The sequence below is a fragment of the Dermacentor albipictus genome, chromosome 4 (assembly GCF_038994185.2).
Source record: "Dermacentor albipictus isolate Rhodes 1998 colony chromosome 4, USDA_Dalb.pri_finalv2, whole genome shotgun sequence".
Classification (NCBI taxonomy): Eukaryota; Metazoa; Arthropoda; class Arachnida; order Ixodida; family Ixodidae; genus Dermacentor; species Dermacentor albipictus.
In genome coordinates, this window is record NC_091824.1 from 5,311,726 (window position 1) to 5,329,277 (window position 17,552).

Here is a 17,552-nt window from a genome sequence, read left to right on the forward strand (position 1 = left end):
AACCATTACCGTTCTTTCTAAGCAATCTAAGTTAATCAATCGCTGCTGTGTTCTATTTATGCTGAAAGATGCCAAAAAAGGAAAAGGTACAAGCAGTACCTGTACGATGCCACCTGCGATGTTCCGCTTCGGACACTACATCGACAAAAGATCGCGGCAGCAAAAAGTAATTCTTTGGCTGTTCCTAGTTCATGCGACAGTGGCAGCAACGCACTTTATTCGGATTCCGAAAGCGATACCGAGACAACCATGGCTGAGCTTCCCAGCGGAGACGACAATGAGATATGTAGCCTGCACTCCGACTCTGATAACTCTACAAATCAAAGTTCAGACGGCAGCTACACCTCGAGCGACGACGACGACGACTGCGAGCCAAGGGCCGGCGAGGTTTCAGCTAGTGAACTGGTAAGTTTATTACAGCAGGCCGTTTTACTTTGGCGACCTTCTCGGGACATTGAGGTGGATATTTGGAATGTTGGTTTTGTATCAGCGATGGTCTGTGTGTCGCCGTTTCTTAAAGCAGACTGATGGGCTAATTAGTGTTGCATTATGTGAAGTGCACGGAAAACAAGGAATGTATCGCCGTGTGTTCGTCTTCCTTGTCGTCTATGTGCCCCGTTTGCGCTACTTATGTAAAGGGAGGAATATGCACGGGCTAAAATCGCAATATGATGAGGCACGCCGCATTGAGGGTATCCGGAATAATTTTGGCAGCCCCAGGTTCTAGTTTGACGTTCACATAAATATAAATAGGCGAGCGTTTTTTTGTATTTCGCCTCCACTGAAGTGCGGCCGCCGCGGCCGGTATCGGAGCCGCGATCTCGAGCTTAGCAGTGCAATGCCATAACCAATAAGATACCACGGTGGTTACGCTGCACATCACAGAACCTTTTCAGGTTCCTCTGTGCGGTCACTACGCCGCTGCTGATAAATTTTTGTAGGTATGTGCCAACATACGTGAACCAACCGTTTACAGTGCACTTGTGTTCCTTGTCTCCCATCTATTATGCGTTGGGTGCACATTGACGAACTCCAGGTGGTCAAAATTATTCTGGAGTGCCCCACTACGGCATCCTTCATAATTATATTGGGGTTTTGGCTTGTAAAACACAGGCATTTCTATGCATGGTCTTTAAGCGCCGAAGAATTCAATACCCAACACTAGGCAGTTTGTCATCTAACAACACTTATATGTACACAGGCAATTCCTCTCTCATGCTGCCACTTCCATTCTGTGTTCCATATTCACACACATTGCAAGGTTAAAATTACTAAGATCAGCATTACTTATGCATGAACTCAACTTCATTGTTACTGCCTTGCAGAAATCGGCTTTTAAAATTCTGTATTACATAATTAAAGCTTTCTGAATTCTTAATGCTGCACGAGCAAGAGCCCTGAAACATTTCCAGTGTAAGCATCGTCTGGTGCTTTTAAGTTGGTCCTTCTTCGTATAGAAGGACACATGCTCTGTGGCAGTATTTACGCTGCCCTGTTTGCGAAAAACACCGCTGTAAGTAGAAGGTACATGAATAAGATGTGGTTTTCATTTTTGTTGTGTATTCCATGAGCCTGCGCTTACAGCAGGTGAGGATTAGCACCTTCACTGCCATGAGAAATAAAAAAAGTGCAGATTTTCTTTTTAGGCATGCATACTTTGCACAAATTTTTAGTAAAATATACAATGTGAGGAATACCTATTTCATTTTTACTGGTCATATAGAAAAAAAGATAGACAAAGTTATTGGGTATTATTTCTGTCAGAATTGCAGGACACTGCACATATACGCATATACAAAAACTGGAAAGGCATGATGAATTAAACTGGTCATCAGCACCAGAGACGAGGTACAGTGCCATCAGAAGTTGAGGGGTCAAGATAAAAATGTAGCAACTTGCATTACAATCGTCCCGAAGGGAAAAAATTCATTGCCGTATGCTGCTTTAATCATGCAGAATGTTGTTCCAAGGTTGGCTCCATTGTTGCCTTAATAAGCTCATGGCATTGTGAAGCTAAATGTTCACCTTCCCCCACCACCAGATTTATAATTAAGTGCACGTATGTGCAACACCACAACTTGTCTTCTTACTTTCAGTACAGACCCTGAATACACTTCCTTGTAAACGAAATCAAAACTGAGTCATAGAAAAGCTGCTATAGTGATTTACTTAGCATACCTTAAGGGTTGCCAGCGTTTCTGAGGTTCAGGATATTCGTTGAATGAAAAAAGAAGGCATGCCAGTGCTGCTTTAAACCTTCGGTATTGTTAATATTGTAACATTTATGAGGGCGTCAAGTTTGAAGGCTGTGAGTAGCATAACCTTTCTTTAAGTCGGACAGTTTCATTGAAATTAGTTCGTTGGTTGCCTATTATGGACTAAACACGTCTGTTTTATGCATGCTTGAAAAGTTCATCAGAGCGAGATTCCTCTCGTAATAATTTGTCATTAGAACACAGTGTGTTTTTTCAATAATCTTTACCGTGTTAATAAAGATAGAAACTTCGGAATAAGAAAGCCACTTCACCTTAGTACTTCTGCTTTCATACACTGATTAGCATGTTTCTACGGTACTGTTAAGATTCTTGCGGCCTGAAACTGGGCAAATGCCATATACTCAGTCTACATGTAACCACGGATTCTTATCATTGCACTAATCTTTTTCAGGAAGAGCCCTTGTACCAGGATGCAAAGCTCTCAAGAAGCCAAAGTCTTGTCATGGTGATGGCACACAGCCTGCGGCATCATTCTTCCAAGGAAGCTACGGAAAGCCTTCTTCAGTTGATTGATGCGCATATGCCTGAAGGCACCCTTTTTCCAAAGACTAAGTTCTTGTTTTTTAAGAGCTTCTCCTCCTTGTATGAGTGTGAGCGTGTGACTCATGCATATTGCTCTGAGTGCTTAGAGTATATCACTGCTCTTCCATGTGCAGCAGCTGAAGTACAGTGCTCCAAGTGCTCGCTCATGCACAAGGTTGAAGACATTTTAGGGTCAGGCTCCTTTTTTCTAACTGTAGACATCGACAGTCAGGTTAAAGCGTTGCTGTTAAGTGGAAAAATATTTCGTCACCGGAGTGGTGTTCAGTATGATGTCAGTGACATTACTCAGAGTGCCTCATACAACAAATTACCTATGACAGAAGATGACATATCAGTAACCTGGAACACTGACGGTGTTCCACTGTTTGAGTCGTCATGACGCAGTGTGTGGCCTCTTCTTCTACAAGTAAATTAACTTCCGTACAAAGAGAGAGTGAACAAGCTGTTGTTGTATGGGTTGTGGTTTGGGGCAAAGAAACCAAGAATGAACACCTTTCTGAGGCCTTTTACGCAAACAATGAATCGGCTTTCTTCAGAAGGAATTTCTTGGTTTGATGAAGGTTGTTCATTGAATAAGACATGCCGCGTCTACCCCGGACCATGCAGTGTGGACACAGTTGCACGCTGCATGCTTATGAACATGACCCAGTTTAATGGTGCTTATGGCTGTGCTTGGTGCGAGCACACTGGTGAAGTTGTGGAAAAGGGTAGAGGGCACACAAGGGTTTTTGCAATGCAAGAACCTGCAGCAAAATTAAGAACAGATGGGAGCTTCTTGCATTATGCTCAAAGGGCACAGAGGACGGGGAAACCTTGCCGAGGCGTTAAAGGTCCAAGTATTCTTTCTTTTATGGCATTTTTTAGCTTTTCTACATCATTTGTTGTTGACTACATGCATGCAGTGTGCAATGGCTTTGTGAGGACTACAGCATTTATGTGGTTCAACAACAAAAGGGGCACTGGCTGTAGCCTCCGGCGTTACCTCCCCCAAATTGATGAAAGGCTGAAGCAACTAACTCCAGTTTGGGAGATGAATCGCTTGCCACGGTCACTCAGAGAAATGAAATTCTGGAAGGCATCTGAGTGGAGAGACTGGTTACTTTATTATTCTCCATTTGTATTGAAAGACTTCCTTCCAAGTAATTGTTACAGAAACTGGACCAAGTTCGTTGGCATTATGCATTTTTGTTTGCAGTCTACTGTTCCAATGGACAAAATTCCAAAGGTCAAAGAACTTCTAATAGAGTTCCTGACAGAGTATGAAGAAATTTATGGGAAGGAGTGCATGACCTATAATTCCCATATCCTTGTTCATATGGTGGACAATGTCAGGCAGTGGGGACCACTTTGGAGCTTCTCGGCCTACCCCTTTGAGTCTATGAATGGCAAGCTTGTGCGTTTTGTGAATGGGACAAGATTTGCCCATTTACAAATCATTGAGAAGTTCTGTATTTTGCAGAGTCTGCCGCAGGTTTTGTCTGCAACTATGTATTGGCAGAACAAAGACTTGAAGTCTTTTGTCAAGTCCTTGTTGAAAGGCTAAAAACTAAGAAAGACGTGTATTCAAGTTGGAAACATATTACTTTATGGAAAAGGAATTCAGGAAGGCACCAGAAGGAAATAGAGAAAGGCTACTGTGGGTGCTTTCACCTATTGTGTAGCTGCTATGGATAAGTCGAGAAGAAGAAACTCTTACATTGTGGCAAATGACAGTGTCATTGGGCATATAATTGAAATCCTCACTAGCTGTGCAAGCCCATCTTGCAGCAATAGTGACCATGTACTCTTTAAAGTAAAGAAATTGCTTGTGAGGAATGTTTTTTCAGCTAGCATTGGTGACAGCAACACTGTTCCTTTTGTCAGTGTGGAAGAAACAAGTGAACATGCATCTGTACGAGCTTCTGATGTCAAAAAGTGTATTGTTATGTGTTGTGCTGGCACGACAGTCTTGTCTGTAATACATGAAGAGTGTATGTTAGAATCAAATTAAGAATAGGTGATTGCTGTGAAGATTAACTTGCCCAGATTCTCGAGCAATGTGTTTTCATAAGCCATTGCTACTTCAAAGTGGTCTCTTGACATTCCTAACATACCTGCTTATATCACTGTCAAGGTCACACTGACATCAATTTTTATCACTTTTTGTTCATATGAAAATTCCCATATTTGTTGAGACGTCCTGACATACTGCTCTAAGTTGCTTCAGTGCAGCACGTCATTAGAATGATGGGCGTTACTAGCAGTGGTTGTTCTTGTGTGACTAGCGAAGATTCCAGATAACAGTAATGTGCAGAACAAAGAAACTGGATTGCGTAATTGAAGACGTCAAACAGTCCAGTGTTAAAAAAGGTGTGCACAGGTTCTTGTATAGTTGATGAACCTATTTGAATATTGCTACAGTTCAGCATATAGTTGAGCAATGATCGTTGAAGTCAGATATAATGAAAAAAATTCAACTGTAATTTAATTCTCTAAGTACAGTAGTGACTAGTTTGATACAGAAGTAGCTTCGGAGGCTCCACCCCTGAATACAAGAAGACGGTTAATTTTTCTCCCCGTCATCCTGTGCTAGCTTTAACACTAGTTAAGGAGGGAAGGTGTCTAAGGTCCGAAGTCGGCATCCCTTGATGACTCGAGTACATGGTGGCAGTGGAAAGGAAGAACCATTGTCCAGCAAAGAGACACTTTATTCAAACGCCAAGGTACCTGTCTGGGTCCACGCCCAAACCTCTGCTCTCCCTCATGCAACCCAAATATGACTCTTTAAACTCTCAGTTGCATAGTCACAAACCAGACTATCACACATGGGGAGTTCACACCATTGCAACCACTAGCACCGAAGCTTTTGGGACGGACATGGCATTGGTCGAAATGACAACACAATCTACAACATGCAAGGAGATAGGTTCCCAAAATACACGTCTTTTCACTCTTCCCTACGTTAGACCCTTCGTATTGCCCTTGATGTCCCTTGTCACCGGAGGCCAGGCTCGTTCTTGTACTTGTAGCCATGAATTGCCTGTATCGTTCCCCTTTGTCTATGCACCAACCTGAGGGCTTAATATCTGTTAGGAGTTGCCATGCTGGCCGTGAGAATGTTCCCACAAGGCCACAGCTATTGATATGTGTGCCTCACTTGGCCTTGATGTCCTCTAGCACCAGAAGCCAGGCTCGTGCTTGCACTTGTAACCATAAATTGCTAGTGTCGCTCCCCATTGTCTATGCACCAGTCCATGGGCTAATCATCTAAGAAGCCATCATGCTGGCTGCAAGAATGTTCCCACGAAGCCGTGGCTATTGATGATATGTGTGCCTCACAGTGGGCTGCCCTGCCAGCACAGAAAACTCGGTCATTCCTTGCAGCTGTGGGCCAGGTTGCTTGAATGTCCTGAACACCGTAATTGGGACCCGATGCCAATCACACACTAATGCACCCATCACTTGCAGCCTTCTCGGTAGTGGTAAAAACATCGTTTTCTGAAGACATTCTTAAAAGGCGAGCGCAGATTTCAAACAGTGACACTGAAACTTGGTGGCTGTGTGTCGCGTCGCCTTATTTCCGTCACTATGTTTCCCCGTCTTGCGGCGAGGCCCACAAACAAACCACAGTAGTGGCCGAGAATGTCAACTTGACATCTGAAAAGCCCGGGGGCATCTATAGCGATGACCTCAAACTCACCCCCCTCCTCTTCACGCCAGTCTCCCCTAACGCTTCCCATTCAGCTCGAAGCGTCTTCCCTTTTGCGCATTTGGCAGCTCTTCTACAACGAAACCACTAAGCCACATTTCTTTTCATGTGGTGTCTCCTGTGTCCCCTCTTTGCGGAGCCAACCCGCATCCTTCGGTTGCAATAATTAGCCGATACAGCAGCGTGTGAAATCATCCAGCGCTGTGCAGTACTCGCACAAACTGGGCCACACAGCAATCACAGCAGCAACTCCATATACCTCACAATCAAACACATCTGCATGTCATGCAACTAAATTTCAGGCTGCAAGCCTGCACTGCAAGGAAGCCCTTTCTCCAGGCTTTTGTTCATGATTGTGCATAATTTGGTATATTTAAGGATAAAGGTTAGCATATCAAGTGTATTGCTATGCAAATGTGTGAAATGTCTTCCAATTACTAATGCTATGCCTTGTCAAAATGAGATGTTTTAACTTTTTATTGTTTGTGAAGTGAGATAATCGCAAAAAAATGTTCAAATTCACGTTGCACCTTTTCCTGTAAAGTTTTCAGTGTTTTTGGCACTGTTCTGTGACCGATTATACAGAAGTAGAAGTAGATCTCGGCAGTGTTCAAAAGCAAAAGACCTTATGGACCTCTGGTATCTTTGGTGAAAAGCTGAGTGTTACGTGGTTAGGAAGAAAGTCAGTGGGTTACTTTGTGTCAACTGTACATAGCAATTTAAGCAAGCCACTGTTTTATAATTTGGTTCTGAGTATTGCTTTTTCTTACAGTGTTGGTTTCACTTGAGTTTAAGCCGGTAGTCAGATGATGTGTGAGGAAAACAGTTCTGTGTTATGTTTTTTTTTGCCCAGTGTATAGATACCAATGCATTTTATAGAGTGCAAGAGCAATGTGTCAGAGATTGATTTGGTCCCATTATCTGAACATTTCTGTGTTGTGACAATTTTCTTCTGAGTGAGCAGGGCCTGAATGGCAAACCACTACTTCTCAAACTATCATCTGTCCAGTGAAAAATACTACTGCAGTTATATGCCAAATGAGGCAACAAGATGACTACTGTAGTGTGCGTAATGTAGAGCAGCAGAGGCATCAGTAGAAGGCTGCCATGAAAGCCAACCACAGAGTTAAAAGCACCATTTGCAGCCCCCGTCTATTACAAGAATTGTTAGTTTACAACTCTTTATATAGGTGCCAAATTCTATATGTTCTTAAAGTTGGTGATGCTGAGAAAGAGAGAGAAACATAAGTAATTTTGGTTGTTCAGTAGCAGCCTTTAGTCTAGGGCCCCTGTGATTTCCATAAGGGCCCTCGTCTGGCAAGCTCTGGTTGATCTTGGCAGACAAGTGTATTTCTGACAGGAATTCTGTGTTTTGTGCGTACTTTGATGATACTTTGTCCTGTGACTGTTGTGTAGTGCCTCGTATTTGTACAATGTTTGGTCAATGTGTATTGATGTTTTATATTCCATAGATCTTGAGTACATTTTTTAATAAGCAGCCATGCTATGGTCAAGACCATTGCATCCAATTTATTTCTGTAATGTTCGTAAACTTTCATGCTTTATGTATGCAATGTTTGTAATTTATATGTAACTTACGTGCATTTTCTCCATTTCCTTGTTTTTTTTTAGCTTCTGTTCTCCTACATTGATATTACAAATATGACATTCTGTGCCATGCTCCGGTCCTCCATTGTATTAGGCAGGTCCCTACTGGCACATTCTGCATATTTCATGTCAATTATTCTTAGATGAGGCATCCTGAGTGCTTCTGCCTGTGTGTTCATATTTCTGTAACTTAGTGAAAGGTGCAAAACACTGCCGACATTGTAACAAAGAAAATTATGCGGCCGAAAACTGCAATATGATTTGCATTATGGAAATTTTAAAAACTTCTTTCTGTTGTAAACTTTTAAATGTTTTCTGATATTTAAGTTCTGTTCTATATAGCAAAATCATTGTGAATTCTTTTCTGTGGATTTGCATTCACTGCAATCATTCCTTTGCATTTATACCTATTGGCAGTGGCCTGATGTGTTATTGAATGTCTCAATATATTATTGGCTCCTTACGTCATCTATACTTTTATGCCTTAATACTTTCCCTAGCTTCAGGAGGCAATATTGTTTGAAAAAAATAAATATTTATCTGATTAATGCCTCTTGGAATTTGTCTACACAAGGTTTTTGAACTACAGTGGACTATGGTGGGCAAATTTGACTGCACACAGAATTTATTTAGTGGTATACAGACCATATTCATAAGTGCAAAAGCTGCTTCAAACTGGTTCTTTATGGAAGGGTATTGAAAGTTTATACTCAGCAAAAAGTGCATCAATAAACGGAAGCATCTGTGAACACATATTTGCTTTTCTTTGTCCTATGCATAGCCTTAGTAGTTTTAAAGGGCCCCTGAAACGGTTCGGACAAATTTTGTAGGTGCGTAGGGTACAGCTTAAGTAGAACATTCGCACCACAATTTAAGTGAAGCGTTACGTATTAATGGAGCTGCAAGCGATTAGAAGTTACCCTCCTCCCTAGCTATGCTTTTCCTCCTCAACTCGCTCGCCGAGCGAGCGGCGCTAAGCTCCGCCTTCACTGGTTCAGCGTCACGATGCGACGTCACATCGCTCACTTCCGGTTGTTTAGGAGCACGCCCCCTCCCCCGCGAGACCTCTCCGCTAGCCGCTTGGCCGTCGACCGAGAGCTATCGAAGCAGCGTGCGTTGCGAGCATTCTGTCGTAGCGCCGAACGTGTCCGGTACTCCGCTAAAAACAGGCAAGCTGGTCATTTCGGCAAATGACTCGAGGCATAAACTCAAGCTGATGAAGGAACTTTAGCGTAGACGTACGTGAGCAGCCTGATCGGTCTGCACGGTCCAGACACTTGCTGGCGCAGCGCTTAACCAGTCAAACAAAGCGCTAATATTGCTCTAACCATGTGTAAATCATTTTAAACATTTATAAATCAACGTGTTGATGATTACACTCCTGCGAAAAATACACACCAGCAGCAAAGAATACACTTCGTTGCTGCTACTGTGTATGGTTGAGCTCAGTGCCACCAGGTGGCTGCACCGTGCAGACCGTTCACATTTGCCCTTCTGCTCATCTCGTGGCTCATCCCGGCACAGTCAAGCGGCCAGACCCTGTCCCCCTGCGCTTGCGTTTGCCCTAATACTGGACTCGCGGTTTGCAGGTCGCTAGGTTTGCAGTCAACAAGGCAACAAAGTCGAATCATAGTGCTCGCGAAAAGACTGAGACTGACTCTGACCGCGGAGCTCTCGTCAAAATGGAGTACGTTGTAACACAAGCAGACGGCACTTGCTGTGTGCCGGAAGTGCTGAAGTGTACTAAAAAACTATTCTTGTGTATTCTCTTTAAGTTATTTTCTTTTTACAAAAACAAAGTAACTAACATTCCAACTATTACGAGCATCATTTGTTCACCATAAAGTTGGAAAAATTATCGACCACGCGCCCTGGTCAGCCAATCAGATAGCTCGCCCATGTGACGTAATATGGGTTATTTGCATCATATGGGTAGGGGCGGCTTAAAATTCCGCCGAGCAGTGCGCTGCGATCGGCAGCGATGGGTATTTTTAAAACCTTATAATAAATTACACGCTTTACGCAGAGCACTTAGATGCATCAATTAATGATCAGAAGAACCTACTCTAACGACTCAGTGCGTTTGTAGAAAATCGCCAAAATCGTTTCAGGGTCCCTTTAATGTATCTGATATGTCAGCCTACTGGAATGGCTTGGGACCTGAGGGATAATATGTGTCTGGGAACGTTGCTAAAAAGAAGAAACAAAAACTGCACATACGCATTATTCTTCACCATTTTCATTGGCGGAAAAGGTCCCTGTAAATGAATCTTACTCGGAACTAACTAGAAAAGTAACTATGTAGAGCATTTGCACCAGACGAGATCATTCTGTCGTATATAAAATGACATACAGCACCTTGAATTCTGTCCTATGAAAGGTATTAAATTAGTTCCATCTTTACCTGATTGAAGAAAAAGGGTTAGGAATATCTACACAAACGTAATGAATTTTTACAGGGTGTTTTAAACCTTTGCAAAAATTTTGGTGACCATCCGTGGCATATTTCACCAAGTACCTATTAAGTTTACTGACATCAGCGATTCTCTATATCCATTTAGTAACCCGTGTTCATATGTATTTTAAAGATAAAGGCCACTTGCTTTATGTAAATGTTTTTATATTGGCTCAATTTAGAAACTGAAGTTGCCTTTTCTACAAAGTTTTCTTACATTTCCTTTAGGAATTTGTGCTTCTAAAATGGTGCAATTTTAAAATTGGGTGAGAAGCAATTAAGCATTTCTCATACTTTTTTATGTAGTCTCAATTTTCGATGCAATGTAAAGACATTCTAGTACTTTCATTCTCCTAAGTGATATCGTCAATGCTCTGAAATTGAATACTATACACACAGCAGTACTACTTAGAGACCATTATTGAAAAGCATGGAGGTGCTTTTTATCTGCTAATGTTAAAGAATATGATGAATGCACAGCAGGTCTTTTACGGCTTGTACAGTTGTTTTCAACCTTGCCATTGTTCCGCGATTGTTTCCTGTGTATATGGTACACAGCGCACCATATGATATGATTAATACTTCACTGCTATGCAACACTGTTGCCGAAGACATTTGCAGCCAATAAAGCAGTTTTAATTAGCATCGCATACAACTAACTTAGTGCACCAGTCATCTAGAAACTTAAGTAACATGAACAGGTGTGTGCACTTCGCAGCTAGCCAACTATAACTAAAGCTGTAAAATGGGTGTAAACAGGAATGGAGGAGGAGGAGGAGGAGGAATAAACGTTTGTTTTTGAAACAGTGTCCTGGGGTAAGCCCCAATTTTACTCTAGGTGAGAGGTCTCATTCTAGGAACCCTCTGGCCTTCGCTGCCTCCTTGGCCCTGGCGACAAGGCATTGTCGTTCCAGGGCCTCGGAGACGAGCTTGACCTCCCACGTTTCTATGAGGTCTTTGCTTTCTTCTCTGGTGTTACAACAGTCTTTCGGTGAAGGCAATGTGTCTTTGTCTAGATGCCATGGACATTCGAGGATCAGGTGCGCTAAGGTGTCCGGTATGCTGCACATTGGGCAGTGGTATCCTTGTAGCGTTGGGTATAGTCTATACATGAGTATTCCGGGGGTGTAAGTATTACTGTGTAGTCTTTGAGTGTAGTGTTTTCTTCTTTGTTGAGCTTTGGGTGACGTGGTGAGTTCACCCTGCGTTCCAGCCTGTGATGTCGAAGGATCCCTGAGTAGGTGATGGGTACGGTTTCTGCCCCCACTGACGCAGACCGGGCGTCTCGAGAGTAGGAAGGGTTGGCCCGGCAGGTGTTGCCTCGGGCCCCTCGTGCCTAGGAACCCATGTCACGCAGGTGTAGGGGATCGGAGTGCTGCGGTGTTTCAATATCTTCAGTGCTTCTGTCGACACGTGACCCTTGGCATAGTTCCTGACAGCTGCTTCAGAATCGGAGAAGACGACAGCTGCGTCCATGGATGTGGTAGTTCGTGATAGGGCGATCACCGTCTCTTCTGCAGTCTCGGGGTTTTGTGCACGGACTGTGGCAGACGCTAGCTCTCTGCCTTGAGAGTCTATGACACTCGGGGCGTAAGCGTTTCTTTGTGGGTATTTGGCTGCGTCGGTGTGTCTGGCATCCAGATCTTGCCCTTGTCTTTGCCGTAAAGCATCTACTCTGGCTTGTCTTCTTTCCTTGTGGTACGTGGGGTGCATGTTGTGTGTAATCGGCACTATGCATAGGGATTCGCAGAGGTTTGAAGGAATTCTTTCTTTTCGGTCCGTGGCAGCTATAAAGGTTTCATTGTAGCTCAGCCATTGCAGCACTCATCTTTCGGTGGGCATGAGCTTCAGTCATTCTAATTGACTAGCTTTATGAGCTTCAGCTAGCTCTTTCCAGTTGTTGTGTACTCCCATCTTGAGAAGTCTCGTAGTCTAAGCTGTAGATGGTAGGCCCAGGGCTATTGTGATGGCTTAATTTGCGTATTTGAATGTTAATTTTTTCTAACTCCGCATTTTTCAGCGTGAGGTAGGGCATGCTGTATGCTATTCGACTGGTAAGGGGTGCTTGCATCACGCATAGCTTGTCTTGTTCTTTCAGTCCGCTTCTATGGCTTAGAGCTTTCCTGATGAGATGTGTAAGCTGTGATAGCGTTCGCTGTAGTTGCGGGAGGGTGGCCGCCCCAGACTCGTCTTTGTGTATGTGTAGCCAGAGAACTCGTATGGTTTCCACTTTTGGAATGGGTGTTCCATTGAGGATGACGTTGGGATCTGGTTCATCGTAGCTGGGTGGTCTGCATCTCGTTCTTGACTTGAGGATGAGGTGTTCCGACTTCTCGGGAGCACAGTGGAGGCCGCATTTGTGCAAATAGCTCTCGATGGTGTCTACTGCTTCTGTAGGTGTGTTTCTTGTGTTCAAGTGTTTGAGGCCCTTGTGCATAACGTGACATCATCTGCATAGAAAGCGTTTCTTACGTCTGGTATTACGTCGAGGAGGCTGGGTAGTTTGATCACTGCGACGTTGGAGAGCAACGGCGATATAACCGAACCCTACGGCATGCCTTTGCTCGGTAGTCGGAAGCTGCCGCTGCACAGGTTGTATATTCCAACTGTGGCCGTGCGGCCCGTGAGTAGATGGTAGATGTTTAAATGAAGGGGGAGAAATAGAAAGCCAATTAAGTTTCAGCATAACATGGGGCTGCGTTTATGTTGCTGTACAAATGTCAAAAATGCAGCAGAATTCGGCTGCTGCTGCTGGTGATCATGAGCCGATTACTCTAGAATGGTGGACTGGAAGGTACGTATGCATATAACCAGGACAATTTTACAGAATAATTGTTATGCACATCAAACCGTTGGATACGCTTACATTTAGTGTAATGCTCTTAAGAAATGCAAAAATATATTCATTTAAAATGATCAACATAAAATCTGAATAAAGTTGATGTCGCCAAATTTTGTGGATAAATTCAGCCCTTGGAAAGTTTGTTGCAGAGAATAATTGCGACTATACCTGGGGTTCTTTAAGGTGCACCAAAGCAACTCTTTTGTTGCATTTCGATTGCCCCCATCACAAAATGCGGTCGGCATCGAACCTGCGACCTCGAGCTCGATTGCATACAACGTTACGAGCCATTTTTATAGCAACTGTGTGACAGCAGGCGAGTATAGTTGAGTTTATGCTGAGTAGATATGCGACGCAGCTTTAATTTTATTAGTTGGCTCAATCTTCGATCGTACATGTATGTCCTTACGATCAGATGATCCTCTAAACATTGTTTATAAACAGGTTGTGCACGATATGGTATTGACGTGAATATTTTATGTGAAACTTTTATTTGTAAACCTTTCATTACTATGAAGTGTGATTTAAGCTAAAGAGCTTGATTCCTTAGGTTATATATCGTCATTAAGTGTGCTAGCAAAATTTATAAAATATCCTATATATTATCAAATGAACTGTAATTTCCATTCTAAACTTTTTGGGGGAAACAGTATGAGCTGTTCACAATACTAAATATGTCCTTCAGAAAAAAACAAACTCTTTTGACAGTGTATAGTAAACCATTCTTCACACAAAAGTAACAAGTCATTTGATGGAGTATTACAAATGTTATTTAGACAAAAGTTAGAAGAACGTATGTTGATGGTGTATTTAAAATATTCTTTACAAATAAGTAAGAAGGAAGTCTTAACGGTGTATCAGACTTTATCTCTATACAAAAGTAAGAAGGGAGTCTGTTAACGGTGTATTCAAAACATTCTTTACACAACAGTAAAAACAAAGTGTGTTAACAGTGTGTTTAAAATATTCTTTATACAAAAGTAAGAAGGAAGTCTTTTAACGGTGTATTTAAAACATTCTTTACACAAAAGTAAGAAGAAAGTCTGTTAACGGTGTATTGAAAATATTCTTTATACAAAAGTAAGAAGGAAGTCTTTTAACGGTGTATTGAAAATAATCTTTATACAAAAGTAAGAAGAAAGTCTGTTAACTGTGTATTGAAAATATTCTTTATACAAAAGTAAGAAGAAAGTCTGTTAACAGTGTATTGAAAATATTCTTTATACAAAAGTAAGAAGGAAGTCTGTTAACAGTGTATTGAAAATATTCTTTATAAAAAACTAAGAAGGAAGTCTGTTAACAGTGTATTGAAAATATTCTTTATAAAAAAGTAAAAAGAAAGTCTGTTAACTGTGTATTGAAAATATTCTTTATACAAAAGTAAGAAGGAAGTCTGTTAACAGTGTATTGAAAATATTCTTTATAAAAAAGTAAGAAGGAAGTCTTTTGACTGTGTATGAACAAATGTTACTAGAATGTAAATGTTAATAGACTGTCAATAAAGTAAATAGAAAGTTGGTAGGAGTTCTAAAGAATGTTAACGTTCATTTTTATAAGGGTACGCCCAAAAAGATAGAAGGAATGGAGTAAAGTGTTTGTTGGTGGGAAGAGAATAGAATAAATTTTGTTTTCGATGTGTTTATCTGTAGCTGGTTAGTATGGCACCACTCCAGCAGGCAATGTAAATCGTCATTAAGGTTAGATACTAAGGTTGTAATGCATTTATTGGAAATAATAATAGGAGTACCATCTGCATAAACTATACATTTCGAAGAGGACAGGCAGTTCGGCAGATCATTGACGTATAATAAAAATAAAAGCGGACTCAATATGGAACCCTGGGGCACGCCAATATTAGTAAACATGGTTTTAGAATGAAATGCTGAAATGTTGTCTACCTGCATTCTGTTTGTTAAGTAATTTTGTAGTAACAAGAGTGCTGGGCCGGTAATTCCCAATGATTCAAGCTTACGAAATAAGATGAGGTGTTTTATTTTCTCAAACGCATTGCTTAACTCTACAAATACTGAAGCTGCATAATTCCCTTCATCGATAGCGAGTTTTAGTTCATCAGTTAGAGCAACGAGAGCCAGTTCGGTCGAGTAACCTGAGCGAAAGCCGTATTGGAATGGTGAGAGAATGTTAAATTTTGTAAGGTAATTAGTTAAACGTCTTTCTATTAGCTTTTCCATTACCTTGTTAAGGAAAGGTAATATACAGATGGGGCGATAATTGGAAATTAAAGAGCGGTCACCTTTCTTAAAAATTGGGCTGATTTTCACGATCTCTCGTTTATGTATTCTGCTAGTTTGGAGATTGATTCATTATCGAGTTTCCTGAGAGTATTGTTGGCTATACTGCTATCACCGAATTTATAAACAGAAAGCATTTTAGCTAACTTTCATGAGGCAGGAACAGTGGCAGGTGATAAGGATTTGTTGTATATGACCGTCATATAACTTGATTACCACAAGGATTAGTGAACCAGCCAAGAAAGCATAGCGTATCCGGTCCGTACCAGTGCATTTCTTGGTATCTATGTTTATTACGAAGATAAGAATGCCTTGATTGTTTAGGTCAATGTCAGTAATTCGTTCAGAACAAACTATATTAGTGAGAGAAAGAATGATGGTATCTGGTATTAACACGGACTGATAATACTTGTTGAATGCATCCGATATTACTGACAGATCACTGATGACGTCAATATCAAGTTTGAAGTGGGTGAAGCATCGCGAGGTAAAGTAGAAGACCAAAACTTACGAGGGTTAGTTCTTAACATATCTGGCCGTTGAACGCGAAAACAGAAATGTTTGGCCGTTTTGGCCGTTTGCATTTTCAAATTAGGTTCATTTTTTGCCTTGTGAAACCTGTTCATGGTTATGGGATCGTTGGTTTGTTTAGAACAACTAAGCCTACGGACAGGGCGAGATAAATTTAAGACGTCGCCAGTCATCCAGGGAAGGTTACCATAACTTTTATTAGTTTTACTGTGCATAAATCCTTCGACACATGACTTGACAACATCCGCTAAGTAATTAACAAGACAATTTGCGTCCTGTCTGCCTGACAGAGAGCAAAACGTAGTGAAATGATCAGCTAAGAGATCAGTAATGGAATTGTTGTCCGCACGAGTGAAGTCAGGGAACCTAGTAAGCGTATAGGGTTACTTGAAAGTTGGACAAGAGAGCGATAACAAAGCTCCTTCATGATCTGAGAGTCCGTCAATTACTTAGCAAGAAAATTTGGAGGGCGCTTAAGCTTCTCCTGTAAGAGTGGAACGCGATAGCGTTCAAGGATCCTTGACTGCTTCTCACGATCCCCGGAAACTGCAACGTATGTAGTCTTAAAGTTTAACGGGAATGGCTGGCCGCGAACAGTAAGCACGGAGGCGCGCTTTCTTGTAGAAACGCTGCCTCTTCCATGGGCCGGGATGTGACGGAGTTGAGCGCCAGGTCGAGGTATCACAAGGAACCGGGCGGCGCACCGCTCCGTGTCCTCAAGACACCTGGGCGCCAGTGTGCGCTAATGGCGGATGCCGCGGCGGGTTTGTGAATAGTAGAAATACTGGAAAAGGGGTGTGTTTGAGTTTTCGCGTGTCAGAATTAAGTTTTCTAGTATAGTCAAATTACCAACCGAGAGCTATCATGCCTGTAGGTTGTGTGTAAATCACAGTTCACGATTTCTTCCCGTATTTTAGCTTGATAAATTCAATTAGTTCAGGGAATCCCCTGCGTCACATGAACGGCCTGGGTATGTGTGGTTAGAAAATACCTTTTTGCCGTAGCGATGCCATCACTGCCTTTGACGCCGAAATTTCTGCGACACGGGCTATTTAAGGCTGTCGTGTTAGAAAGTCATTTTTCGCTACATCAGCGCTTAAGAAAAACAAGTCGAGGATGAATTTTGCCTTACATGCACTATCAAGAACTTGAGTGAGCCAAAAAGTCAAGGAAACACTTATTAATTCATTATGAACTGCTACGTCACGACATGCTGTTTTCCCTGAAGGCCAGCGAATGCCAGGAGCATTAAAATCACCCATGCAGATAAATCGTGATGAAGCCGTGTAAGTCAAGCACATGAAATTTGCAATAACATGAAGGACATCAAGGGAAGAACCGGGTGGTTCATATATAA

At 42.0% G+C, this 17,552-nt stretch overlaps 1 pseudogene; it reads left to right on the plus strand.

The window, feature by feature from the left end:
- Positions 1 to 249: 249 nt before the first annotated feature.
- LOC139059482 (uncharacterized) lies at positions 250 to 11,565 on the plus strand (annotated as a pseudogene).
- The last annotated feature ends 5,987 nt before the right edge of the window (positions 11,566 to 17,552 follow it).